At 46.0% G+C, this 25,560-nt stretch overlaps 17 non-coding genes and 4 pseudogenes across 17 annotated transcripts; all 21 read left to right on the top strand.

Moving 5' to 3' along the window:
- The first annotated feature begins 470 nt into the window (after positions 1–470).
- LOC141230681 (U2 spliceosomal RNA) lies at positions 471–661 on the top strand. The gene has a single exon (XR_012297134.1). It is a non-coding gene; the product is annotated as a U2 spliceosomal RNA (small nuclear RNA).
- Positions 662–1,776: 1,115 nt separating this feature from the next.
- Positions 1,777–1,967, top strand: LOC141230683 (U2 spliceosomal RNA). The gene has a single exon (XR_012297135.1). It is a non-coding gene; the product is annotated as a U2 spliceosomal RNA (small nuclear RNA).
- A 1,115-nt stretch (positions 1,968–3,082) lies between these two features.
- On the top strand, positions 3,083–3,273 carry LOC141230684 (U2 spliceosomal RNA). The gene has a single exon (XR_012297136.1). It is a non-coding gene; the product is annotated as a U2 spliceosomal RNA (small nuclear RNA).
- A 1,115-nt stretch (positions 3,274–4,388) lies between these two features.
- Positions 4,389–4,480, top strand: LOC141230440 (U2 spliceosomal RNA; annotated as a pseudogene).
- A 791-nt stretch (positions 4,481–5,271) lies between these two features.
- Positions 5,272–5,455, top strand: LOC141230324 (U2 spliceosomal RNA). Its single transcript, XR_012296868.1, has one exon. It is a non-coding gene; the product is annotated as a U2 spliceosomal RNA (small nuclear RNA).
- A 1,115-nt stretch (positions 5,456–6,570) lies between these two features.
- LOC141230686 (U2 spliceosomal RNA) lies at positions 6,571–6,761 on the top strand. The gene has a single exon (XR_012297138.1). It is a non-coding gene; the product is annotated as a U2 spliceosomal RNA (small nuclear RNA).
- A 1,115-nt stretch (positions 6,762–7,876) lies between these two features.
- On the top strand, positions 7,877–8,067 carry LOC141230687 (U2 spliceosomal RNA). Its single transcript, XR_012297139.1, has one exon. It is a non-coding gene; the product is annotated as a U2 spliceosomal RNA (small nuclear RNA).
- A 1,115-nt stretch (positions 8,068–9,182) lies between these two features.
- Positions 9,183–9,373, top strand: LOC141230688 (U2 spliceosomal RNA). Its single transcript, XR_012297140.1, has one exon. It is a non-coding gene; the product is annotated as a U2 spliceosomal RNA (small nuclear RNA).
- Positions 9,374–10,488: 1,115 nt separating this feature from the next.
- On the top strand, positions 10,489–10,679 carry LOC141230689 (U2 spliceosomal RNA). The gene has a single exon (XR_012297141.1). It is a non-coding gene; the product is annotated as a U2 spliceosomal RNA (small nuclear RNA).
- Positions 10,680–11,794: 1,115 nt separating this feature from the next.
- Positions 11,795–11,985, top strand: LOC141230690 (U2 spliceosomal RNA). The gene has a single exon (XR_012297142.1). It is a non-coding gene; the product is annotated as a U2 spliceosomal RNA (small nuclear RNA).
- A 1,115-nt stretch (positions 11,986–13,100) lies between these two features.
- Positions 13,101–13,192, top strand: LOC141230441 (U2 spliceosomal RNA; annotated as a pseudogene).
- Positions 13,193–13,983: 791 nt separating this feature from the next.
- Positions 13,984–14,167, top strand: LOC141230325 (U2 spliceosomal RNA). Its single transcript, XR_012296869.1, has one exon. It is a non-coding gene; the product is annotated as a U2 spliceosomal RNA (small nuclear RNA).
- A 1,115-nt stretch (positions 14,168–15,282) lies between these two features.
- On the top strand, positions 15,283–15,473 carry LOC141230691 (U2 spliceosomal RNA). The gene has a single exon (XR_012297143.1). It is a non-coding gene; the product is annotated as a U2 spliceosomal RNA (small nuclear RNA).
- A 1,115-nt stretch (positions 15,474–16,588) lies between these two features.
- On the top strand, positions 16,589–16,680 carry LOC141230442 (U2 spliceosomal RNA; annotated as a pseudogene).
- A 791-nt stretch (positions 16,681–17,471) lies between these two features.
- Positions 17,472–17,655, top strand: LOC141230326 (U2 spliceosomal RNA). Its single transcript, XR_012296870.1, has one exon. It is a non-coding gene; the product is annotated as a U2 spliceosomal RNA (small nuclear RNA).
- Positions 17,656–18,770: 1,115 nt separating this feature from the next.
- LOC141230692 (U2 spliceosomal RNA) lies at positions 18,771–18,961 on the top strand. The gene has a single exon (XR_012297144.1). It is a non-coding gene; the product is annotated as a U2 spliceosomal RNA (small nuclear RNA).
- A 1,115-nt stretch (positions 18,962–20,076) lies between these two features.
- Positions 20,077–20,168, top strand: LOC141230443 (U2 spliceosomal RNA; annotated as a pseudogene).
- Positions 20,169–20,959: 791 nt separating this feature from the next.
- Positions 20,960–21,143, top strand: LOC141230327 (U2 spliceosomal RNA). Its single transcript, XR_012296871.1, has one exon. It is a non-coding gene; the product is annotated as a U2 spliceosomal RNA (small nuclear RNA).
- Positions 21,144–22,258: 1,115 nt separating this feature from the next.
- Positions 22,259–22,449, top strand: LOC141230693 (U2 spliceosomal RNA). Its single transcript, XR_012297145.1, has one exon. It is a non-coding gene; the product is annotated as a U2 spliceosomal RNA (small nuclear RNA).
- Positions 22,450–23,564: 1,115 nt separating this feature from the next.
- On the top strand, positions 23,565–23,755 carry LOC141230694 (U2 spliceosomal RNA). The gene has a single exon (XR_012297146.1). It is a non-coding gene; the product is annotated as a U2 spliceosomal RNA (small nuclear RNA).
- Positions 23,756–24,870: 1,115 nt separating this feature from the next.
- Positions 24,871–25,061, top strand: LOC141230695 (U2 spliceosomal RNA). Its single transcript, XR_012297147.1, has one exon. It is a non-coding gene; the product is annotated as a U2 spliceosomal RNA (small nuclear RNA).
- Positions 25,062–25,560: the final 499 nt, after the last annotated feature.

Below are 25,560 nucleotides of genomic sequence, written 5' to 3' on the forward strand. Positions count from 1 at the left end.
AGCCAGGTATCCTGCCTGCAGTAGATGGAATGTGGCAATGGAACGCTGGCTGCGCGTGTCATAATAGGCTCTGAGCCTTTATATACCTGTGCACAGCAGCAGCCACCTTCAGTCTGCTGCTGGACAGCCAGCAGCAGCAGCAGCAGGAGAGGTATGTAATCAGGAGCCCTCCTGCTAAGGGTAGACAGCTGCTCGTTCCACCCCACCCCCCGCCTTAATTGGTTCTCCTCCCTTCCAACGGTGTTGAGGCGGGTGGGAACAGCAGGGGGTGAAGGTGCTGTGTTTAAAGAGGTGGAGTTATGCAGATCTAAAACGCGTGGATTGCAGCAGCAGCAAGCCGAAAAGTGCAGGCATGTAAGGGATCTAGAGGTTGACAACATGTCTTCTTAACGGGAGTCCAGGAGCTCATCTCCACAAATGGACTTTTCAGGATCCTTGGGTGGCTCCGTAGTTTGAAACCAATTCTGGTTATCGCTTCTCGGCCTTTTGGCTAAGATCAAGTGTAGTATCTGTTCTTATCAGTTTAATATCTGATACGTCCCCTATCTGGGGACCATATATTAAATGGATTTTTAGAACAGGGAGATGGAAAAAGAGCTTGCTCTGTCCACTCCACGCATTGACCTGGTATTGCAGTATCTCCAGGACCGGTGCACCCCTTCTTTAATGCAGTTTCTAAAATCAGAAAGAATTGAATTCAATGTTTTTTGTTCATTTTGCTTGTTTGTCGGATTTGGGGATGGACTTTTTGGCTTTGCTTTTCTTCTCCTCATTGGATTTTTCATGTTCAAAGTTGCAGAAGCCAGATTACAAGCTCATTTTGGTTCAACTTCAGCAACTGTGCATTGCATTGCCATGTAATGTGATGCAATGCTATCTTTCTAGCTCTCCCTTTTTACTTCCTTTTGGATAAACAGACATATTAGGCAAGCATTTTGGAGCTTTCACCTAAATAACTACAGGTGGTGAGATAAGCTGCACAATATAATTGACCTTTCAGTATATTGTTGCACACACACCATCTATTTAGCAAATGCCCTTGTTATCAACAGCAGCCTTTTAAACTCACCTGAGCTAACAGGTATGTGCGCTGGTTACTCTGCTGCGCTTAAAATTTCTTTTTTGGTTTGCTACAATGCCTTTTCTGAAACGTTGTCTCCTTCTGCTGGAACACTGACTTCTTTCATTTAATGCCTGCAGACTATAAAAGAGAACCCAACCCAAAAAGTTTGGTTGATTAGTCTGTGGCATTCTGTTAAACTGTTGCTTATGGCGGTCTCTGTGAGCTTCTCAGCGACATTCAGCCAGCCAGGTATCCTGCCTGCAGTAGATGGAATGTGGCAATGGAACGCTGGCTGCGCGTGTCATAATAGGCTCTGAGCCTTTATATACCTGTGCACAGCAGCAGCCACCTTCAGTCTGCTGCTGGACAGCCAGCAGCAGCAGCAGCAGGAGAGGTATGTAATCAGGAGCCCTTCTGCTAAGGGTAGACAGCTGCTCGTTCCACCCCACCCCCCGCCTTAATTGGTTCTCCTCCCTTCCAACGGTGTTGAGGCGGGTGGGAACAGCAGGGGGTGAAGGTGCTGTGTTTAAAGACGTGGAGTTATGCAGATCTAAAACGCGTGGATTGCAGCAGCAGCAAGCCGAAAAGTGCAGGCATGTAAGGGATCTAGAGGTTGACAACATGTCTTCTTAACGGGAGTCCAGGAGCTCATCTCCACAAATGGACTTTTCAGGATCCTTGGGTGGCTCCGTAGTTTGAAACCAATTCTGGTTATCGCTTCTCGGCCTTTTGGCTAAGATCAAGTGTAGTATCTGTTCTTATCAGTTTAATATCTGATACGTCCCCTATCTGGGGACCATATATTAAATGGATTTTTAGAACAGGGAGATGGAAAAAGAGCTTGCTCTGTCCACTCCACGCATTGACCTGGTATTGCAGTATCTCCAGGACCGGTGCACCCCTTCTTTAATGCAGTTTCTAAAATCAGAAAGAATTGAATTCAATGTTTTTTGTTCATTTTGCTTGTTTGTCGGATTTGGGGATGGACTCTTTGGCTTTGCTTTTCTTCTCCTCATTGGATTTTTCATGTTCAAAGTTGCAGAAGCCAGATTACAAGCTCATTTTGGTTCAACTTCAGCAACTGTGCATTGCATTGCCATGTAATGTGATGCAATGCTATCTTTCTAGCTCTCCCTTTTTACTTCCTTTTGGATAAACAGACATATTAGGCAAGCATTTTGGAGCTTTCACCTAAATAACTACAGGTGGTGAGATAAGCTGCACAATATAATTGACCTTTCAGTATATTGTTGCACACACACCATCTATTTAGCAAATGCCCTTGTTATCAACAGCAGCCTTTTAAACTCACCTGAGCTAACAGGTATGTGCGCTGGTTACTCTGCTGCGCTTAAAATTTCTTTTTTGGTTTGCTACAATGCCTTTTATGAAACGTTGTCTCCTTCTGCTGGAACACTGACTTCTTTCATTTAATGCCTGCAGACTATAAAAGAGAACCCAACCCAAAAAGTTTGGTTGATTAGTCTGTGGCATTCTGTTAAACTGTTGCTTATGGCGGTCTCTGTGAGCTTCTCAGCGACATTCAGCCAGCCAGGTATCCTGCCTGCAGTAGATGGAATGTGGCAATGGAACGCTGGCTGCGCGTGTCATAATAGGCTCTGAGCCTTTATATACCTGTGCACAGCAGCAGCCACCTTCAGTCTGCTGCTGGACAGCCAGCAGCAGCAGCAGCAGGAGAGGTATGTAATCAGGAGCCCTCCTGCTAAGGGTAGACAGCTGCTCGTTCCACCCCACCCTCCGCCTTAATTGGTTCTCCTCCCTTCCAACGGTGTTGAGGCGGGTGGGAACAGCAGGGGGTGAAGGTGCTGTGTTTAAAGAGGTGGAGTTATGCAGATCTAAAACGCGTGGATTGCAGCAGCAGCAAGCCGAAAAGTGCAGGCATGTAAGGGATCTAGAGGTTGACAACATGTCTTCTTAACGGGAGTCCAGGAGCTCATCTCCACAAATGGACTTTTCAGGATCCTTGGGTGGCTCCGTAGTTTGAAACCAATTCTGGTTATCGCTTCTCGGCCTTTTGGCTAAGATCAAGTGTAGTATCTGTTCTTATCAGTTTAATATCTGATACGTCCCCTATCTGGGGACCATATATTAAATGGATTTTTAGAACAGGGAGATGGAAAAAGAGCTTGCTCTGTCCACTCCACGCATTGACCTGGTATTGCAGTATCTCCAGGACCGGTGCACCCCTTCTTTAATGCAGTTTCTAAAATCAGAAAGAATTGAATTCAATGTTTTTTGTTCATTTTGCTTGTTTGTCGGATTTGGGGATGGACTCTTTGGCTTTGCTTTTCTTCTCCTCATTGGATTTTTCATGTTCAAAGTTGCAGAAGCCAGATTACAAGCTCATTTTGGTTCAACTTCAGCAACTGTGCATTGCATTGCCATGTAATGTGATGCAATGCTATCTTTCTAGCTCTCCCTTTTTACTTCCTTTTGGATAAACAGACATATTAGGCAAGCATTTTGGAGCTTTCACCTAAATAACTACAGGTGGTGAGATAAGCTGCACAATATAATTGACCTTTCAGTATATTGTTGCACACACACCATCTATTTAGCAAATGCCCTTGTTATCAACAGCAGCCTTTTAAACTCACCTGAGCTAACAGGTATGTGTGCTGGTTACTCTGCTGCGCTTAAAATGTCTTTTTTGGTTTGCTACAATGCCTTTTCTGAAACGTTGTCTCCTTCTGCTGGAACACTGACTTCTTTCATTTAATGCCTGCAGACTATAAAAGAGAACCCAACCCAAAAAGTTTGGTTGATTAGTCTGTGGCATTCTGTTAAACTGTTGCTTATGGCGGTCTCTGTGAGCTTCTCAGCGACATTCAGCCAGCCAGGTATCCTGCCTGCAGTAGATGGAATGTGGCAATGGAACGCTGGCTGCGCGTGTCATAATAGGCTCTGAGCCTTTATATACCTGTGCACAGCAGCAGCCACCTTCAGTCTGCTGCTGGACAGCCAGCAGCAGCAGCAGCAGGAGAGGTATGTAATCAGGAGCCCTCCTGCTAAGGGTAGACAGCTGCTCGTTCCACCCCACCCCCCGCCTTAATTGGTTCTCCTCCCTTCCAACGGTGTTGAGGCGGGTGGGAACAGCAGGGGGTGAAGGTGCTGTGTTTAAAGAGGTGGAGTTATGCAGATCTAAAACGCGTGGATTGCAGCAGCAGCAAGCCGAAAAGTGCAGGCATGTAAGGGATCTAGAGGTTGACAACATGTCTTCTTAACGGGAGTCCAGGAGCTCATCTCCACAAATGGACTTTTCAGGATCCTTGGGTGGCTCCGTAGTTTGAAACCAATTCTGGTTATCGCTTCTCGGCCTTTTGGCTAAGATCAAGTGTAGTATCTTTCGAAAAGGCGGTTTTGGATGTTGGCCGCCCTAGTAGATTGATACATTATGCACACTGGGGTTTAGGCGCTTGTTAGTACGCCAGGTGGCTAATATAGTCATCTGGTGGAAAGCATGGCCCCCCAGGATCGACGCCATTGGGTCGGGGAAGATCGAAAGCCCGAAGTGTGAAGTGCCCCAGGAGTGGTGACCCTGGGGTGCCTCAACTCACTGGGATTGGGAACCCCACTTGAGTTTAAGGCACATTTGCACTAGCACTTCAATATTTCTTTCTTCACACACACCCTTATTCCGGGCCTTCTGGCCTTAGGATGGGGAATTTTTCAATTCCCGGTCGAAGGTCCGGGCGGTATTATACTGTGAAACCTTCACTATTTATTTAATTTTTTTGTCACTGTGTGTCCACTTTTTCACGTGTGTCCACGTCCTTACTAGGATTTTGTCGGGATGCGGTTCCCATACGGGTTCCTCTCTTGGCAGGTCTAGGGGGGGAGTGTGTGGCCATCAGGTTCCGCTCCCCCCTGAACCCCCCTGGCTCTCCTCTTTCTGGAGGAGAGCGTTGTTGGCTCCCCTCTTCCGGGAGGGGAGCACAGTCTTTGGCTCCCAGTGCCTTGCTCGGGTGAGAACTCGGGCAGGTGCTGGGGGTAAGATTGGGTCGCCTCTGGCTCCGGCTGGAGGTGGCTATTTGTCCCTGTTCCTCGCTGTGGCCTTCTGGCTCGGAGGGACGGGGAATGGTTTGGGGGACCCTTCTCCTTTTGGAGAGGGTTTCAAGAAGACCAGCATCCTAGTGCACTTTTTTTGTGGCACTTGTCACTTTTTTAAGCGCACTCGGGTTTTGTACACGAATTCGGGCTTTCGATAAAAAAAAAAAATCTGTTCTTATCAGTTTAATATCTGATACGTCCCCTATCTGGGGACCATATATTAAATGGATTTTTAGAACAGGGAGATGGAAAAAGAGCTTGCTCTGTCCACTCCACGCATTGACCTGGTATTGCAGTATCTCCAGGACCGGTGCACCCCTTCTTTAATGCAGTTTCTAAAATCAGAAAGAATTGAATTCAATGTTTTTTGTTCATTTTGCTTGTTTGTCGGATTTGGGGATGGACTCTTTGGCTTTGCTTTTCTTCTCCTCATTGGATTTTTCATGTTCAAAGTTGCAGAAGCCAGATTACAAGCTCATTTTGGTTCAACTTCAGCAACTGTGCATTGCATTGCCATGTAATGTGATGCAATGCTATCTTTCTAGCTCTCCCTTTTTACTTCCTTTTGGATAAACAGACATATTAGGCAAGCATTTTGGAGCTTTCACCTAAATAACTACAGGTGGTGAGATAAGCTGCACAATATAATTGACCTTTCAGTATATTGTTGCACACACACCATCTATTTAGCAAATGCCCTTGTTATCAACAGCAGCCTTTTAAACTCACCTGAGCTAACAGGTATGTGCGCTGGTTACTCTGCTGCGCTTAAAATTTCTTTTTTGGTTTGCTACAATGCCTTTTCTGAAACGTTGTCTCCTTCTGCTGGAACACTGACTTCTTTCATTTAATGCCTGCAGACTATAAAAGAGAACCCAACCCAAAAAGTTTGGTTGATTAGTCTGTGGCATTCTGTTAAACTGTTGCTTATGGCGGTCTCTGTGAGCTTCTCAGCGACATTCAGCCAGCCAGGTATCCTGCCTGCAGTAGATGGAATGTGGCAATGGAACGCTGGCTGCGCGTGTCATAATAGGCTCTGAGCCTTTATATACCTGTGCACAGCAGCAGCCACCTTCAGTCTGCTGCTGGACAGCCAGCAGCAGCAGCAGCAGGAGAGGTATGTAATCAGGAGCCCTCCTGCTAAGGGTAGACAGCTGCTCGTTCCACCCCACCCCCCGCCTTAATTGGTTCTCCTCCCTTCCAACGGTGTTGAGGCGGGTGGGAACAGCAGGGGGTGAAGGTGCTGTGTTTAAAGACGTGGAGTTATGCAGATCTAAAACGCGTGGATTGCAGCAGCAGCAAGCCGAAAAGTGCAGGCATGTAAGGGATCTAGAGGTTGACAACATGTCTTCTTAACGGGAGTCCAGGAGCTCATCTCCACAAATGGACTTTTCAGGATCCTTGGGTGGCTCCGTAGTTTGAAACCAATTCTGGTTATCGCTTCTCGGCCTTTTGGCTAAGATCAAGTGTAGTATCTGTTCTTATCAGTTTAATATCTGATACGTCCCCTATCTGGGGACCATATATTAAATGGATTTTTAGAACAGGGAGATGGAAAAAGAGCTTGCTCTGTCCACTCCACGCATTGACCTGGTATTGCAGTATCTCCAGGACCGGTGCACCCCTTCTTTAATGCAGTTTCTAAAATCAGAAAGAATTGAATTCAATGTTTTTTGTTCATTTTGCTTGTTTGTCGGATTTGGGGATGGACTCTTTGGCTTTGCTTTTCTTCTCCTCATTGGATTTTTCATGTTCAAAGTTGCAGAAGCCAGATTACAAGCTCATTTTGGTTCAACTTCAGCAACTGTGCATTGCATTGCCATGTAATGTGATGCAATGCTATCTTTCTAGCTCTCCCTTTTTACTTCCTTTTGGATAAACAGACATATTAGGCAAGCATTTTGGAGCTTTCACCTAAATAACTACAGGTGGTGAGATAAGCTGCACAATATAATTGACCTTTCAGTATATTGTTGCACACACACCATCTATTTAGCAAATGCCCTTGTTATCAACAGCAGCCTTTTAAACTCACCTGAGCTAACAGGTATGTGCGCTGGTTACTCTGCTGCGCTTAAAATTTCTTTTTTGGTTTGCTACAATGCCTTTTCTGAAACGTTGTCTCCTTCTGCTGGAACACTGACTTCTTTCATTTAATGCCTGCAGACTATAAAAGAGAACCCAACCCAAAAAGTTTGGTTGATTAGTCTGTGGCATTCTGTTAAACTGTTGCTTATGGCGGTCTCTGTGAGCTTCTCAGTGACATTCAGCCAGCCAGGTATCCTGCCTGCAGTAGATGGAATGTGGCAATGGAACGCTGGCTGCGCGTGTCATAATAGGCTCTGAGCCTTTATATACCTGTGCACAGCAGCAGCCACCTTCAGTCTGCTGCTGGACAGCCAGCAGCAGCAGCAGCAGGAGAGGTATGTAATCAGGAGCCCTCCTGCTAAGGGTAGACAGCTGCTCGTTCCACCCCACCCCCCGCCTTAATTGGTTCTCCTCCCTTCCAACGGTGTTGAGGCGGGTGGGAACAGCAGGGGGTGAAGGTGCTGTGTTTAAAGAGGTGGAGTTATGCAGATCTAAAACGCGTGGATTGCAGCAGCAGCAAGCCGAAAAGTGCAGGCATGTAAGGGATCTAGAGGTTGACAACATGTCTTCTTAACGGGAGTCCAGGAGCTCATCTCCACAAATGGACTTTTCAGGATCCTTGGGTGGCTCCGTAGTTTGAAACCAATTCTGGTTATCGCTTCTCGGCCTTTTGGCTAAGATCAAGTGTAGTATCTGTTCTTATCAGTTTAATATCTGATACGTCCCCTATCTGGGGACCATATATTAAATGGATTTTTAGAACAGGGAGATGGAAAAAGAGCTTGCTCTGTCCACTCCACGCATTGACCTGGTATTGCAGTATCTCCAGGACCGGTGCACCCCTTCTTTAATGCAGTTTCTAAAATCAGAAAGAATTGAATTCAATGTTTTTTGTTCATTTTGCTTGTTTGTCGGATTTGGGGATGGACTCTTTGGCTTTGCTTTTCTTCTCCTCATTGGATTTTTCATGTTCAAAGTTGCAGAAGCCAGATTACAAGCTCATTTTGGTTCAACTTCAGCAACTGTGCATTGCATTGCCATGTAATGTGATGCAATGCTATCTTTCTAGCTCTCCCTTTTTACTTCCTTTTGGATAAACAGACATATTAGGCAAGCATTTTGGAGCTTTCACCTAAATAACTACAGGTGGTGAGATAAGCTGCACAATATAATTGACCTTTCAGTATATTGTTGCACACACACCATCTATTTAGCAAATGCCCTTGTTATCAACAGCAGCCTTTTAAACTCACCTGAGCTAACAGGTATGTGCGCTGGTTACTCTGCTGCGCTTAAAATGTCTTTTTTGGTTTGCTACAATGCCTTTTCTGAAACGTTGTCTCCTTCTGCTGGAACACTGACTTCTTTCATTTAATGCCTGCAGACTATAAAAGAGAACCCAACCCAAAAAGTTTGGTTGATTAGTCTGTGGCATTCTGTTAAACTGTTGCTTATGGCGGTCTCTGTGAGCTTCTCAGCGACATTCAGCCAGCCAGGTATCCTGCCTGCAGTAGATGGAATGTGGCAATGGAACGCTGGCTGCGCGTGTCATAATAGGCTCTGAGCCTTTATATACCTGTGCACAGCAGCAGCCACCTTCAGTCTGCTGCTGGACAGCCAGCAGCAGCAGCAGCAGGAGAGGTATGTAATCAGGAGCCCTTCTGCTAAGGGTAGACAGCTGCTCGTTCCACCCCACCCCCCGCCTTAATTGGTTCTCCTCCCTTCCAACGGTGTTGAGGCGGGTGGGAACAGCAGGGGGTGAAGGTGCTGTGTTTAAAGACGTGGAGTTATGCAGATCTAAAACGCGTGGATTGCAGCAGCAGCAAGCCGAAAAGTGCAGGCATGTAAGGGATCTAGAGGTTGACAACATGTCTTCTTAACGGGAGTCCAGGAGCTCATCTCCACAAATGGACTTTTCAGGATCCTTGGGTGGCTCCGTAGTTTGAAACCAATTCTGGTTATCGCTTCTCGGCCTTTTGGCTAAGATCAAGTGTAGTATCTGTTCTTATCAGTTTAATATCTGATACGTCCCCTATCTGGGGACCATATATTAAATGGATTTTTAGAACAGGGAGATGGAAAAAGAGCTTGCTCTGTCCACTCCACGCATTGACCTGGTATTGCAGTATCTCCAGGACCGGTGCACCCCTTCTTTAATGCAGTTTCTAAAATCAGAAAGAATTGAATTCAATGTTTTTTGTTCATTTTGCTTGTTTGTCGGATTTGGGGATGGACTCTTTGGCTTTGCTTTTCTTCTCCTCATTGGATTTTTCATGTTCAAAGTTGCAGAAGCCAGATTACAAGCTCATTTTGGTTCAACTTCAGCAACTGTGCATTGCATTGCCATGTAATGTGATGCAATGCTATCTTTCTAGCTCTCCCTTTTTACTTCCTTTTGGATAAACAGACATATTAGGCAAGCATTTTGGAGCTTTCACCTAAATAACTACAGGTGGTGAGATAAGCTGCACAATATAATTGACCTTTCAGTATATTGTTGCACACACACCATCTATTTAGCAAATGCCCTTGTTATCAACAGCAGCCTTTTAAACTCACCTGAGCTAACAGGTATGTGCGCTGGTTACTCTGCTGCGCTTAAAATTTCTTTTTTGGTTTGCTACAATGCCTTTTCTGAAACGTTGTCTCCTTCTGCTGGAACACTGACTTCTTTCATTTAATGCCTGCAGACTATAAAAGAGAACCCAACCCAAAAAGTTTGGTTGATTAGTCTGTGGCATTCTGTTAAACTGTTGCTTATGGCGGTCTCTGTGAGCTTCTCAGCGACATTCAGCCAGCCAGGTATCCTGCCTGCAGTAGATGGAATGTGGCAATGGAACGCTGGCTGCGCGTGTCATAATAGGCTCTGAGCCTTTATATACCTGTGCACAGCAGCAGCCACCTTCAGTCTGCTGCTGGACAGCCAGCAGCAGCAGCAGCAGGAGAGGTATGTAATCAGGAGCCCTTCTGCTAAGGGTAGACAGCTGCTCGTTCCACCCCACCCCCCGCCTTAATTGGTTCTCCTCCCTTCCAACGGTGTTGAGGCGGGTGGGAACAGCAGGGGGTGAAGGTGCTGTGTTTAAAGACGTGGAGTTATGCAGATCTAAAACGCGTGGATTGCAGCAGCAGCAAGCCGAAAAGTGCAGGCATGTAAGGGATCTAGAGGTTGACAACATGTCTTCTTAACGGGAGTCCAGGAGCTCATCTCCACAAATGGACTTTTCAGGATCCTTGGGTGGCTCCGTAGTTTGAAACCAATTCTGGTTATCGCTTCTCGGCCTTTTGGCTAAGATCAAGTGTAGTATCTGTTCTTATCAGTTTAATATCTGATACGTCCCCTATCTGGGGACCATATATTAAATGGATTTTTAGAACAGGGAGATGGAAAAAGAGCTTGCTCTGTCCACTCCACGCATTGACCTGGTATTGCAGTATCTCCAGGACCGGTGCACCCCTTCTTTAATGCAGTTTCTAAAATCAGAAAGAATTGAATTCAATGTTTTTTGTTCATTTTGCTTGTTTGTCGGATTTGGGGATGGACTCTTTGGCTTTGCTTTTCTTCTCCTCATTGGATTTTTCATGTTCAAAGTTGCAGAAGCCAGATTACAAGCTCATTTTGGTTCAACTTCAGCAACTGTGCATTGCATTGCCATGTAATGTGATGCAATGCTATCTTTCTAGCTCTCCCTTTTTACTTCCTTTTGGATAAACAGACATATTAGGCAAGCATTTTGGAGCTTTCACCTAAATAACTACAGGTGGTGAGATAAGCTGCACAATATAATTGACCTTTCAGTATATTGTTGCACACACACCATCTATTTAGCAAATGCCCTTGTTATCAACAGCAGCCTTTTAAACTCACCTGAGCTAACAGGTATGTGCGCTGGTTACTCTGCTGCGCTTAAAATTTCTTTTTTGGTTTGCTACAATGCCTTTTCTGAAACGTTGTCTCCTTCTGCTGGAACACTGACTTCTTTCATTTAATGCCTGCAGACTATAAAAGAGAACCCAACCCAAAAAGTTTGGTTGATTAGTCTGTGGCATTCTGTTAAACTGTTGCTTATGGCGGTCTCTGTGAGCTTCTCAGCGACATTCAGCCAGCCAGGTATCCTGCCTGCAGTAGATGGAATGTGGCAATGGAACGCTGGCTGCGCGTGTCATAATAGGCTCTGAGCCTTTATATACCTGTGCACAGCAGCAGCCACCTTCAGTCTGCTGCTGGACAGCCAGCAGCAGCAGCAGCAGGAGAGGTATGTAATCAGGAGCCCTCCTGCTAAGGGTAGACAGCTGCTCGTTCCACCCCACCCTCCGCCTTAATTGGTTCTCCTCCCTTCCAACGGTGTTGAGGCGGGTGGGAACAGCAGGGGGTGAAGGTGCTGTGTTTAAAGAGGTGGAGTTATGCAGATCTAAAACGCGTGGATTGCAGCAGCAGCAAGCCGAAAAGTGCAGGCATGTAAGGGATCTAGAGGTTGACAACATGTCTTCTTAACGGGAGTCCAGGAGCTCATCTCCACAAATGGACTTTTCAGGATCCTTGGGTGGCTCCGTAGTTTGAAACCAATTCTGGTTATCGCTTCTCGGCCTTTTGGCTAAGATCAAGTGTAGTATCTGTTCTTATCAGTTTAATATCTGATACGTCCCCTATCTGGGGACCATATATTAAATGGATTTTTAGAACAGGGAGATGGAAAAAGAGCTTGCTCTGTCCACTCCACGCATTGACCTGGTATTGCAGTATCTCCAGGACCGGTGCACCCCTTCTTTAATGCAGTTTCTAAAATCAGAAAGAATTGAATTCAATGTTTTTTGTTCATTTTGCTTGTTTGTCGGATTTGGGGATGGACTCTTTGGCTTTGCTTTTCTTCTCCTCATTGGATTTTTCATGTTCAAAGTTGCAGAAGCCAGATTACAAGCTCATTTTGGTTCAACTTCAGCAACTGTGCATTGCATTGCCATGTAATGTGATGCAATGCTATCTTTCTAGCTCTCCCTTTTTACTTCCTTTTGGATAAACAGACATATTAGGCAAGCATTTTGGAGCTTTCACCTAAATAACTACAGGTGGTGAGATAAGCTGCACAATATAATTGACCTTTCAGTATATTGTTGCACACACACCATCTATTTAGCAAATGCCCTTGTTATCAACAGCAGCCTTTTAAACTCACCTGAGCTAACAGGTATGTGCGCTGGTTACTCTGCTGCGCTTAAAATGTCTTTTTTGGTTTGCTACAATGCCTTTTCTGAAACGTTGTCTCCTTCTGCTGGAACACTGACTTCTTTCATTTAATGCCTGCAGACTATAAAAGAGAACCCAACCCAAAAAGTTTGGTTGATTAGTCTGTGGCATTCTGTTAAACTGTTGCTTATGGCGGTCTCTGTGAGCTTCTCAGCGACATTCAGCCAGCCAGGTATCCTGCCTGCAGTAGATGGAATGTGGCAATGGAACGCTGGCTGCGCGTGTCATAATAGGCTCTGAGCCTTTATATACCTGTGCACAGCAGCAGCCACCTTCAGTCTGCTGCTGGACAGCCAGCAGCAGCAGCAGCAGGAGAGGTATGTAATCAGGAGCCCTCCTGCTAAGGGTAGACAGCTGCTCGTTCCACCCCACCCCCCGCCTTAATTGGTTCTCCTCCCTTCCAACGGTGTTGAGGCGGGTGGGAACAGCAGGGGGTGAAGGTGCTGTGTTTAAAGAGGTGGAGTTATGCAGATCTAAAACGCGTGGATTGCAGCAGCAGCAAGCCGAAAAGTGCAGGCATGTAAGGGATCTAGAGGTTGACAACATGTCTTCTTAACGGGAGTCCAGGAGCTCATCTCCACAAATGGACTTTTCAGGATCCTTGGGTGGCTCCGTAGTTTGAAACCAATTCTGGTTATCGCTTCTCGGCCTTTTGGCTAAGATCAAGTGTAGTATCTTTCGAAAAGGCGGTTTTGGATGTTGGCCGCCCTAGTAGATTGATACATTATGCACACTGGGGTTTAGGCGCTTGTTAGTACGCCAGGTGGCTAATATAGTCATCTGGTGGAAAGCATGGCCCCCCAGGATCGACGCCATTGGGTCGGGGAAGATCGAAAGCCCGAAGTGTGAAGTGCCCCAGGAGTGGTGACCCTGGGGTGCCTCAACTCACTGGGATTGGGAACCCCACTTGAGTTTAAGGCACATTTGCACTAGCACTTCAATATTTCTTTCTTCACACACACCCTTATTCCGGGCCTTCTGGCCTTAGGATGGGGAATTTTTCAATTCCCGGTCGAAGGTCCGGGCAGTATTATACTGTGAAACCTTCACTATTTATTTAATTTTTTTGTCACTGTGTGTCCACTTTTTCACGTGTGTCCACGTCCTTACTAGGATTTTGTCGGGATGCGGTTCCCTTACGGGTTCCTCTCTTGGCAGGTCTAGGGGGGGAGTGTGTGGCCATCAGGTTCCGCTCCCCCCTGAACCCCCCTGGCTCTCCTCTTTCTGGAGGAGAGCGTTGTTGGCTCCCCTCTTCCGGGAGGGGAGCACAGTCTTTGGCTCCCAGTGCCTTGCTCGGGTGAGAACTCGGGCAGGTGCTGGGGGTAAGATTGGGTCGCCTCTGGCTCCGGCTGAAGGTGGCTATTTGTCCCTGTTCCTCGCTGTGGCCTTCTGGCTCGGAGGGACGGGGAATGGTTTGGGGGACCCTTCTCCTTTTGGAGAGGGTTTCAAGAAGACCAGCATCCTAGTGCACTTTTTTTGTGGCACTTGTCACTTTTTTAAGCGCACTCGGGTTTTGTACACGAATTCGGGCTTTCGATAAAAAAAAAAAATCTGTTCTTATCAGTTTAATATCTGATACGTCCCCTATCTGGGGACCATATATTAAATGGATTTTTAGAACAGGGAGATGGAAAAAGAGCTTGCTCTGTCCACTCCACGCATTGACCTGGTATTGCAGTATCTCCAGGACCGGTGCACCCCTTCTTTAATGCAGTTTCTAAAATCAGAAAGAATTGAATTCAATGTTTTTTGTTCATTTTGCTTGTTTGTCGGATTTGGGGATGGACTCTTTGGCTTTGCTTTTCTTCTCCTCATTGGATTTTTCATGTTCAAAGTTGCAGAAGCCAGATTACAAGCTCATTTTGGTTCAACTTCAGCAACTGTGCATTGCATTGCCATGTAATGTGATGCAATGCTATCTTTCTAGCTCTCCCTTTTTACTTCCTTTTGGATAAACAGACATATTAGGCAAGCATTTTGGAGCTTTCACCTAAATAACTACAGGTGGTGAGATAAGCTGCACAATATAATTGACCTTTCAGTATATTGTTGCACACACACCATCTATTTAGCAAATGCCCTTGTTATCAACAGCAGCCTTTTAAACTCACCTGAGCTAACAGGTATGTGCGCTGGTTACTCTGCTGCGCTTAAAATTTCTTTTTTGGTTTGCTACAATGCCTTTTCTGAAACGTTGTCTCCTTCTGCTGGAACACTGACTTCTTTCATTTAATGCCTGCAGACTGTAAAAGAGAACCCAACCCAAAAAGTTTGGTTGATTAGTCTGTGGCATTCTGTTAAACTGTTGCTTATGGCGGTCTCTGTGAGCTTCTCAGCGACATTCAGCCAGCCAGGTATCCTGCCTGCAGTAGATGGAATGTGGCAATGGAACGCTGGCTGCGCGTGTCATAATAGGCTCTGAGCCTTTATATACCTGTGCACAGCAGCAGCCACCTTCAGTCTGCTGCTGGACAGCCAGCAGCAGCAGCAGCAGGAGAGGTATGTAATCAGGAGCCCTCCTGCTAAGGGTAGACAGCTGCTCGTTCCACCCCACCCCCCGCCTTAATTGGTTCTCCTCCCTTCCAACGGTGTTGAGGCGGGTGGGAACAGCAGGGGGTGAAGGTGCTGTGTTTAAAGAGGTGGAGTTATGCAGATCTAAAACGCGTGGATTGCAGCAGCAGCAAGCCGAAAAGTGCAGGCATGTAAGGGATCTAGAGGTTGACAACATGTCTTCTTAACGGGAGTCCAGGAGCTCATCTCCACAAATGGACTTTTCAGGATCCTTGGGTGGCTCCGTAGTTTGAAACCAATTCTGGTTATCGCTTCTCGGCCTTTTGGCTAAGATCAAGTGTAGTATCTGTTCTTATCAGTTTAATATCTGATACGTCCCCTATCTGGGGACCATATATTAAATGGATTTTTAGAACAGGGAGATGGAAAAAGAGCTTGCTCTGTCCACTCCACGCATTGACCTGGTATTGCAGTATCTCCAGGACCGGTGCACCCCTTCTTTAATGCAGTTTCTAAAATCAGAAAGAATTGAATTCAATGTTTTTTGTTCATTTTGCTTGTTTGTCGGATTTGGGGATGGACTCTTTGGCTTTGCTTTTCTTCTCCTCATTGGATTTTTCATGTTCAAAGTTGCAGAAGCCAGATTACAAGCTCATTTTGGTTCAACTTCAGCAACTGTGCATTGCATTGCCATGTAATGTGATGCAATGCTATCTTTCTAGCTCTCCCTTTTTACTTCCTTTTGGATAAACAGACATATTAGGCAAGCATTTTGGAGCTTTCACCTAAATAACTACAGGTGGTGAGATAAGCTGCACAATATAATTGACCTTTCAGTATATTGTTGCACACACACCATCTATTTAGCAAATGCCCTTGTTATCAACAGCAGCCTTTTAAACTCACCTGAGCTAACAGGTATGTGCGCTGGTTACTCTGCTGCGCTTAAAATTTCTTTTTTGGTTTGCTACAATGCCTTTTCTGAAACGTTGTCTCCTTCTGCTGGAACACTGACTTCTTTCATTTAATGCCTGCAGACTATAAAAGAGAACCCAACCCAAAAAGTTTGGTTGATTAGTCTGTGGCATTCTGTTAAACTGTTGCTTATGGCGGTCTCTGTGAGCTTCTCAGCGACATTCAGCCAGCCAGGTATCCTGCCTGCAGTAGATGGAATGTGGCAATGGAACGCTGGCTGCGCGTGTCATAATAGGCTCTGAGCCTTTATATACCTGTGCACAGCAGCAGCCACCTTCAGTCTGCTGCTGGACAGCCAGCAGCAGCAGCAGCAGGAGAGGTATGTAATCAGGAGCCCTCCTGCTAAGGGTAGACAGCTGCTCGTTCCACCCCACCCCCCGCCTTAATTGGTTCTCCTCCCTTCCAACGGTGTTGAGGCGGGTGGGAACAGCAGGGGGTGAAGGTGCTGTGTTTAAAGAGGTGGAGTTATGCAGATCTAAAACGCGTGGATTGCAGCAGCAGCAAGCCGAAAAGTGCAGGCATGTAAGGGATCTAGAGGTTGACAACATGTCTTCTTAACGGGAGTCCAGGAGCTCATCTCCACAAATGGACTTTTCAGGATCCTTGGGTGGCTCCGTAGTTTGAAACCAATTCTGGTTATCGCTTCTCGGCCTTTTGGCTAAGATCAAGTGTAGTATCTTTCGAAAAGGCGGTTTTGGATGTTGGCCGCCCTAGTAGATTGATACATTATGCACACTGGGGTTTAGGCGCTTGTTAGTACGCCAGGTGGCTAATATAGTCATCTGGTGGAAAGCATGGCCCCCCAGGATCGACGCCATTGGGTCGGGGAAGATCGAAAGCCCGAAGTGTGAAGTGCCCCAGGAGTGGTGACCCTGGGGTGCCTCAACTCACTGGGATTGGGAACCCCACTTGAGTTTAAGGCACATTTGCACTAGCACTTCAATATTTCTTTCTTCACACACACCCTTATTCCGGGCCTTCTGGCCTTAGGATGGGGAATTTTTCAATTCCCGGTCGAAGGTCCGGGCAGTATTATACTGTGAAACCTTCACTATTTATTTAATTTTTTTGTCACTGTGTGTCCACTTTTTCACGTGTGTCCACGTCCTTACTAGGATTTTGTCGGGATGCGGTTCCCTTACGGGTTCCTCTCTTGGCAGGTCTAGGGGGGGAGTGTGTGGCCATCAGGTTCCGCTCCCCCCTGAACCCCCCTGGCTCTCCTCTTTCTGGAGGAGAGCGTTGTTGGCTCCCCTCTTCCGGGAGGGGAGCACAGTCTTTGGCTCCCAGTGCCTTGCTCGGGTGAGAACTCGGGCAGGTGCTGGGGGTAAGATTGGGTCGCCTCTGGCTCCGGCTGGAGGTGGCTATTTGTCCCTGTTCCTCGCTGTGGCCTTCTGGCTCGGAGGGACGGGGAATGGTTTGGGGAACCCTTCTCCTTTTGGAGAGGGTTTCAAGAAGACCAGCATCCTAGTGCACTTTTTTTGTGGCACTTGTCACTTTTTTAAGCGCACTCGGGTTTTGTACACGAATTCGGGCTTTCGATAAAAAAAAAAAATCTGTTCTTATCAGTTTAATATCTGATACGTCCCCTATCTGGGGACCATATATTAAATGGATTTTTAGAACAGGGAGATGGAAAAAGAGCTTGCTCTGTCCACTCCACGCATTGACCTGGTATTGCAGTATCTCCAGGACCGGTGCACCCCTTCTTTAATGCAGTTTCTAAAATCAGAAAGAATTGAATTCAATGTTTTTTGTTCATTTTGCTTGTTTGTCGGATTTGGGGATGGACTCTTTGGCTTTGCTTTTCTTCTCCTCATTGGATTTTTCATGTTCAAAGTTGCACAAGCCAGATTACAAGCTCATTTTGGTTCAACTTCAGCAACTGTGCATTGCATTGCCATGTAATGTGATGCAATGCTATCTTTCTAGCTCTCCCTTTTTACTTCCTTTTGGATAAACAGACATATTAGGCAAGCATTTTGGAGCTTTCACCTAAATAACTACAGGTGGTGAGATAAGCTGCACAATATAATTGACCTTTCAGTATATTGTTGCACACACACCATCTATTTAGCAAATGCCCTTGTTATCAACAGCAGCCTTTTAAACTCACCTGAGCTAACAGGTATGTGCGCTGGTTACTCTGCTGCGCTTAAAATTTCTTTTTTGGTTTGCTACAATGCCTTTTCTGAAACGTTGTCTCCTTCTGCTGGAACACTGACTTCTTTCATTTAATGCCTGCAGACTATAAAAGAGAACCCAACCCAAAAAGTTTGGTTGATTAGTCTGTGGCATTCTGTTAAACTGTTGCTTATGGCGGTCTCTGTGAGCTTCTCAGCGACATTCAGCCAGCCAGGTATCCTGCCTGCAGTAGATGGAATGTGGCAATGGAACGCTGGCTGCGCGTGTCATAATAGGCTCTGAGCCTTTATATACCTGTGCACAGCAGCAGCCACCTTCAGTCTGCTGCTGGACAGCCAGCAGCAGCAGCAGCAGGAGAGGTATGTAATCAGGAGCCCTCCTGCTAAGGGTAGACAGCTGCTCGTTCCACCCCACCCCCCGCCTTAATTGGTTCTACTCCCTTCCAACGGTGTTGAGGCGGGTGGGAACAGCAGGGGGTGAAGGTGCTGTGTTTAAAGAGGTGGAGTTATGCAGATCTAAAACGCGTGGATTGCAGCAGCAGCAAGCCGAAAAGTGCAGGCATGTAAGGGATCTAGAGGTTGACAACATGTCTTCTTAACGGGAGTCCAGGAGCTCATCTCCACAAATGGACTTTTCAGGATCCTTGGGTGGCTCCGTAGTTTGAAACCAATTCTGGTTATCGCTTCTCGGCCTTTTGGCTAAGATCAAGTGTAGTATCTGTTCTTATCAGTTTAATATCTGATACGTCCCCTATCTGGGGACCATATATTAAATGGATTTTTAGAACAGGGAGATGGAAAAAGAGCTTGCTCTGTCCACTCCACGCATTGACCTGGTATTGCAGTATCTCCAGGACCGGTGCACCCCTTCTTTAATGCAGTTTCTAAAATCAGAAAGAATTGAATTCAATGTTTTTTGTTCATTTTGCTTGTTTGTCGGATTTGGGGATGGACTCTTTGGCTTTGCTTTTCTTCTCCTCATTGGATTTTTCATGTTCAAAGTTGCAGAAGCCAGATTACAAGCTCATTTTGGTTCAACTTCAGCAACTGTGCATTGCATTGCCATGTAATGTGATGCAATGCTATCTTTCTAGCTCTCCCTTTTTACTTCCTTTTGGATAAACAGACATATTAGGCAAGCATTTTGGAGCTTTCACCTAAATAACTACAGGTGGTGAGATAAGCTGCACAATATAATTGACCTTTCAGTATATTGTTGCACACACACCATCTATTTAGCAAATGCCCTTGTTATCAACAGCAGCCTTTTAAACTCACCTGAGCTAACAGGTATGTGCGCTGGTTACTCTGCTGCGCTTAAAATTTCTTTTTTGGTTTGCTACAATGCCTTTTCTGAAACGTTGTCTCCTTCTGCTGGAACACTGACTTCTTTCATTTAATGCCTGCAGACTGTAAAAGAGAACCCAACCCAAAAAGTTTGGTTGATTAGTCTGTGGCATTCTGTTAAACTGTTGCTTATGGCGGTCTCTGTGAGCTTCTCAGCGACATTCAGCCAGCCAGGTATCCTGCCTGCAGTAGATGGAATGTGGCAATGGAACGCTGGCTGCGCGTGTCATAATAGGCTCTGAGCCTTTATATACCTGTGCACAGCAGCAGCCACCTTCAGTCTGCTGCTGGACAGCCAGCAGCAGCAGCAGCAGGAGAGGTAATTAATCAGCAACCCTCCTGCTAAGGGTAGACAGCTGCTCGTTCCACCCCACCCCCCGCCTTAATTGGTTCTCCTCCCTTCCAACGGTGTTGAGGCGGGTGGGAACAGCAGGGGGTGAAGGTGCTGTGTTTAAAGAGGTGGAGTTATGCAGATCTAAAACGCGTGGATTGCAGCAGCAGCAAGCCGAAAAGTGCAGGCATGTAAGGGATCTAGAGGTTGACAACATGTCTTCTTAACGGGAGTCCAGGAGCTCATCTCCACAAATGGACTTTTCAGGATCCTTGGGTGGCTCCGTAGTTTGAAACCAATTCTGGTTATCGCTTCTCGGCCTTTTGGCTAAGATCAAGTGTAGTATCTTTCGAAAAGGCGGTTTTGGATGTTGGCCGCCCTAGTAGATTGATACATTATGCACACTGGGGTTTAGGCGCTTGTTAGTACGCCAGGTGGCTAATATAGTCATCTGGTGGAAAGCATGGCCCCCCAGGATCGACGCCATTGGGTCGGGGAAGATCGAAAGCCCGAAGTGTGAAGTGCCCCAGGAGTGGTGACCCTGGGGTGCCTCAACTCACTGGGATTGGGAACCCCACTTGAGTTTAAGGCACATTTGCACTAGCACTTCAATATTTCTTTCTTCACACACACCCTTATTCCGGGCCTTCTGGCCTTAGGATGGGGAATTTTTCAATTCCCGGTCGAAGGTCCGGGCAGTATTATACTGTGAAACCTTCACTATTTATTTAATTTTTTTGTCACTGTGTGTCCACTTTTTCACGTGTGTCCACGTCCTTACTAGGATTTTGTCGGGATGCGGTTCCCTTACGGGTTCCTCTCTTGGCAGGTCTAGGGGGGGAGTGTGTGGCCATCAGGTTCCGCTCCCCCCTGAACCCCCCTGGCTCTCCTCTTTCTGGAGGAGAGCGTTGTTGGCTCCCCTCTTCCGGGAGGGGAGCACAGTCTTTGGCTCCCAGTGCCTTGCTCGGGTGAGAACTCGGGCAGGTGCTGGGGGTAAGATTGGGTCGCCTCTGGCTCCGGCTGGAGGTGGCTATTTGTCCCTGTTCCTCGCTGTGGCCTTCTGGCTCGGAGGGACGGGGAATGGTTTGGGGGACCCTTCTCCTTTTGGAGAGGGTTTCAAGAAGACCAGCATCCTAGTGCACTTTTTTTGTGGCACTTGTCACTTTTTTAAGCGCACTCGGGTTTTGTACACGAATTCGGGCTTTCGATAAAAAAAAAAAATCTGTTCTTATCAGTTTAATATCTGATACGTCCCCTATCTGGGGACCATATATTAAATGGATTTTTAGAACAGGGAGATGGAAAAAGAGCTTGCTCTGTCCACTCCACGCATTGACCTGGTATTGCAGTATCTCCAGGACCGGTGCACCCCTTATTTAATGCAGTTTCTAAAATCAGAAAGAATTGAATTCAATGTTTTTTGTTCATTTTGCTTGTTTGTCGGATTTGGGGATGGACTCTTTGGCTTTGCTTTTCTTCTCCTCATTGGATTTTTCATGTTCAAAGTTGCAGAAGCCAGATTACAAGCTCATTTTGGTTCAACTTCAGCAACTGTGCATTGCATTGCCATGTAATGTGATGCAATGCTATCTTTCTAGCTCTCCCTTTTTACTTCCTTTTGGATAAACAGACATATTAGGCAAGCATTTTGGAGCTTTCACCTAAATAACTACAGGTGGTGAGATAAGCTGCACAATATAATTGACCTTTCAGTATATTGTTGCACACACACCATCTATTTAGCAAATGCCCTTGTTATCAACAGCAGCCTTTTAAACTCACCTGAGCTAACAGGTATGTGCGCTGGTTACTCTGCTGCGCTTAAAATTTCTTTTTTGGTTTGCTACAATGCCTTTTCTGAAACGTTGTCTCCTTCTGCTGGAACACTGACTTCTTTCATTTAATGCCTGCAGACTATAAAAGAGAACCCAACCCAAAAAGTTTGGTTGATTAGTCTGTGGCATTCTGTTAAACTGTTGCTTATGGCGGTCTCTGTGAGCTTCTCAGCGACATTCAGCCAGCCAGGTATCCTGCCTGCAGTAGATGGAATGGGGCAATGGAACGCTGGCTGCGCGTGTCATAATAGGCTCTGAGCCTTTATATACCTGTGCACAGCAGCAGCCACCTTCAGTCTGCTGCTGGACAGCCAGCAGCAGCAGCAGCAGGAGAGGTATGTAATCAGGAGCCCTCCTGCTAAGGGTAGACAGCTGCTCGTTCCACCCCACCCCCCGCCTTAATTGGTTCTCCTCCCTTCCAACGGTGTTGAGGCGGGTGGGAACAGCAGGGGGTGAAGGTGCTGTGTTTAAAGAGGTGGAGTTATGCAGATCTAAAACGCGTGGATTGCAGCAGCAGCAAGCCGAAAAGTGCAGGCATGTAAGGGATCTAGAGGTTGACAACATGTCTTCTTAACGGGAGTCCAGGAGCTCATCTCCACAAATGGACTTTTCAGGATCCTTGGGTGGCTCCGTAGTTTGAAACCAATTCTGGTTATCGCTTCTCGGCCTTTTGGCTAAGATCAAGTGTAGTATCTGTTCTTATCAGTTTAATATCTGATACGTCCCCTATCTGGGGACCATATATTAAATGGATTTTTAGAACAGGGAGATGGAAAAAGAGCTTGCTCTGTCCACTCCACGCATTGACCTGGTATTGCAGTATCTCCAGGACCGGTGCACCCCTTCTTTAATGCAGTTTCTAAAATCAGAAAGAATTGAATTCAATGTTTTTTGTTCATTTTGCTTGTTTGTCGGATTTGGGGATGGACTCTTTGGCTTTGCTTTTCTTCTCCTCATTGGATTTTTCATGTTCAAAGTTGCAGAAGCCAGATTACAAGCTCATTTTGGTTCAACTTCAGCAACTGTGCATTGCATTGCCATGTAATGTGATGCAATGCTATCTTTCTAGCTCTCCCTTTTTACTTCCTTTTGGATAAACAGACATATTAGGCAAGCATTTTGGAGCTTTCACCTAAATAACTACAGGTGGTGAGATAAGCTGCACAATATAATTGACCTTTCAGTATATTGTTGCACACACACCATCTATTTAGCAAATGCCCTTGTTATCAACAGCAGCCTTTTAAACTCACCTGAGCTAACAGGTATGTGCGCTGGTTACTCTGCTGCGCTTAAAATTTCTTTTTTGGTTTGCTACAATGCCTTTTCTGAAACGTTGTCTCCTTCTGCTGGAACACTGACTTCTTTCATTTAATGCCTGCAGACTATAAAAGAGAACCCAACCCAAAAAGTTTGGTTGATTAGTCTGTGGCATTCTGTTAAACTGTTGCTTATGGCGGTCTCTGTGAGCTTCTCAGCGACATTCAGCCAGCCAGGTATCCTGCCTGCAGTAGATGGAATGTGGCAATGGAACGCTGGCTGCGCGTGTCATAATAGGCTCTGAGCCTTTATATACCTGTGCACAGCAGCAGCCACCTTCAGTCTGCTGCTGGACAGCCAGCAGCAGCAGCAGCAGGAGAGGTATGTAATCAGGAGCCCTCCTGCTAAGGGTAGACAGCTGCTCGTTCCACCCCACCCCCCGCCTTAATTGGTTCTCCTCCCTTCCAACGGTGTTGAGGCGGGTGGGAACAGCAGGGGGTGAAGGTGCTGTGTTTAAAGAGGTGGAGTTATGCAGATCTAAAACGCGTGGATTGCAGCAGCAGCAAGCCGAAAAGTGCAGGCATGTAAGGGATCTAGAGGTTGACAACATGTCTTCTTAACGGGAGTCCAGGAGCTCATCTCCACAAATGGACTTTTCAGGATCCTTGGGTGGCTCCGTAGTTTGAAACCAATTCTGGTTATCGCTTCTCGGCCTTTTGGCTAAGATCAAGTGTAGTATCTGTTCTTATCAGTTTAATATCTGATACGTCCCCTATCTGGGGACCATATATTAAATGGATTTTTAGAACAGGGAGATGGAAAAAGAGCTTGCTCTGTCCACTCCACGCATTGACCTGGTATTGCAGTATCTCCAGGACCGGTGCACCCCTTCTTTAATGCAGTTTCTAAAATCAGAAAGAATTGAATTCAAAGTTTTTTGTTCATTTTGCTTGTTTGTCGGATTTGGGGATGGACTCTTTGGCTTTGCTTTTCTTCTCCTCATTGGATTTTTCATGTTCAAAGTTGCAGAAGCCAGATTACAAGCTCATTTTGGTTCAACTTCAGCAACTGTGCATTGCATTGCCATGTAATGTGATGCAATGCTATCTTTCTAGCTCTCCCTTTTTACTTCCTTTTGGATAAACAGACATATTAGGCAAGCATTTTGGAGCTTTCACCTAAATAACTACAGGTGGTGAGATAAGCTGCACAATATAATTGACCTTTCAGTATATTGTTGCACACACACCATCTATTTAGCAAATGCCCTTGTTATCAACAGCAGCCTTTTAAACTCACCTGAGCTAACAGGTATGTGCGCTGGTTACTCTGCTGCGCTTAAAATTTCTTTTTTGGTTTGCTACAATGCCTTTTCTGAAACGTTGTCTCCTTCTGCTGGAACACTGACTTCTTTCATTTAATGCCTGCAGACTATAAAAGAGAACCCAACCCAAAAAGTTTGGTTGATTAGTCTGTGGCATTCTGTTAAACTGTTGCTTATGGCGGTCTCTGTGAGCTTCTCAGCGACATTCAGCCAGCCAGGTATCCTGCCTGCAGTAGATGGAATGTGGCAATGGAACGCTGGCTGCGCGTGTCATAATAGGCTCTGAGCCTTTATATACCTGTGCACAGCAGCAGCCACCTTCAGTCTGCTGCTGGACAGCCAGCAGCAGCAGCAGCAGGAGAGGTATGTAATCAGGAGCCCTCCTGCTAAGGGTAGACAGCTGCTCGTTCCACCCCACCCCCCGCCTTAATTGGTTCTCCTCCCTTCCAACGGTGTTGAGGCGGGTGGGAACAGCAGGGGGTGAAGGTGCTGTGTTTAAAGAGGTGGAGTTATGCAGATCTAAAACGCGTGGATTGCAGCAGCAGCAAGCCGAAAAGTGCAGGCATGTAAGGGATCTAGAGGTTGACAACATGTCTTCTTAACGGGAGTCCAGGAGCTCATCTCCACAAATGGACTTTTCAGGATCCTTGGGTGGCTCCGTAGTTTGAAACCAATTCTGGTTATCGCTTCTCGGCCTTTTGGCTAAGATCAAGTGTAGTATCTGTTCTTATCAGTTTAATATCTGATACGTCCCCTATCTGGGGACCATATATTAAATGGATTTTTAGAACAGGGAGATGGAAAAAGAGCTTGCTCTGTCCACTCCACGCATTGACCTGGTATTGCAGTATCTCCAGGACCGGTGCACCCCTTCTTTAATGCAGTTTCTAAAATCAGAAAGAATTGAATTCAATGTTTTTTGTTCATTTTGCTTGTTTGTCGGATTTGGGGATGGACTCTTTGGCTTTGCTTTTCTTCTCCTCATTGGATTTTTCATGTTCAAAGTTGCAGAAGCCAGATTACAAGCTCATTTTGGTTCAACTTCAGCAACTGTGCATTGCATTGCCATGTAATGTGATGCAATGCTATCTTTCTAGCTCTCCCTTTTTACTTCCTTTTGGATAAACAGACATATTAGGCAAGCATTTTGGAGCTTTCACCTAAATAACTACAGGTGGTGAGATAAGCTGCACAATATAATTGACCTTTCAGTATATTGTTGCACACACACCATCTATTTAGCAAATGCCCTTGTTATCAACAGCAGCCTTTTAAACTCACCTGAGCTAACAGGTATGTGCGCTGGTTACTCTGCTGCGCTTAAAATGTCTTTTTTGGTTTGCTACAATGCCTTTTCTGAAACGTTGTCTCC

Source organism: Phyllobates terribilis, unplaced genomic scaffold (assembly GCF_046119375.1).
Source record: "Phyllobates terribilis strain yellow unplaced genomic scaffold, ASM4611937v1 Scaffold_499__1_contigs__length_1316695, whole genome shotgun sequence".
Taxonomy (NCBI): Eukaryota; Metazoa; Chordata; class Amphibia; order Anura; family Dendrobatidae; genus Phyllobates; species Phyllobates terribilis.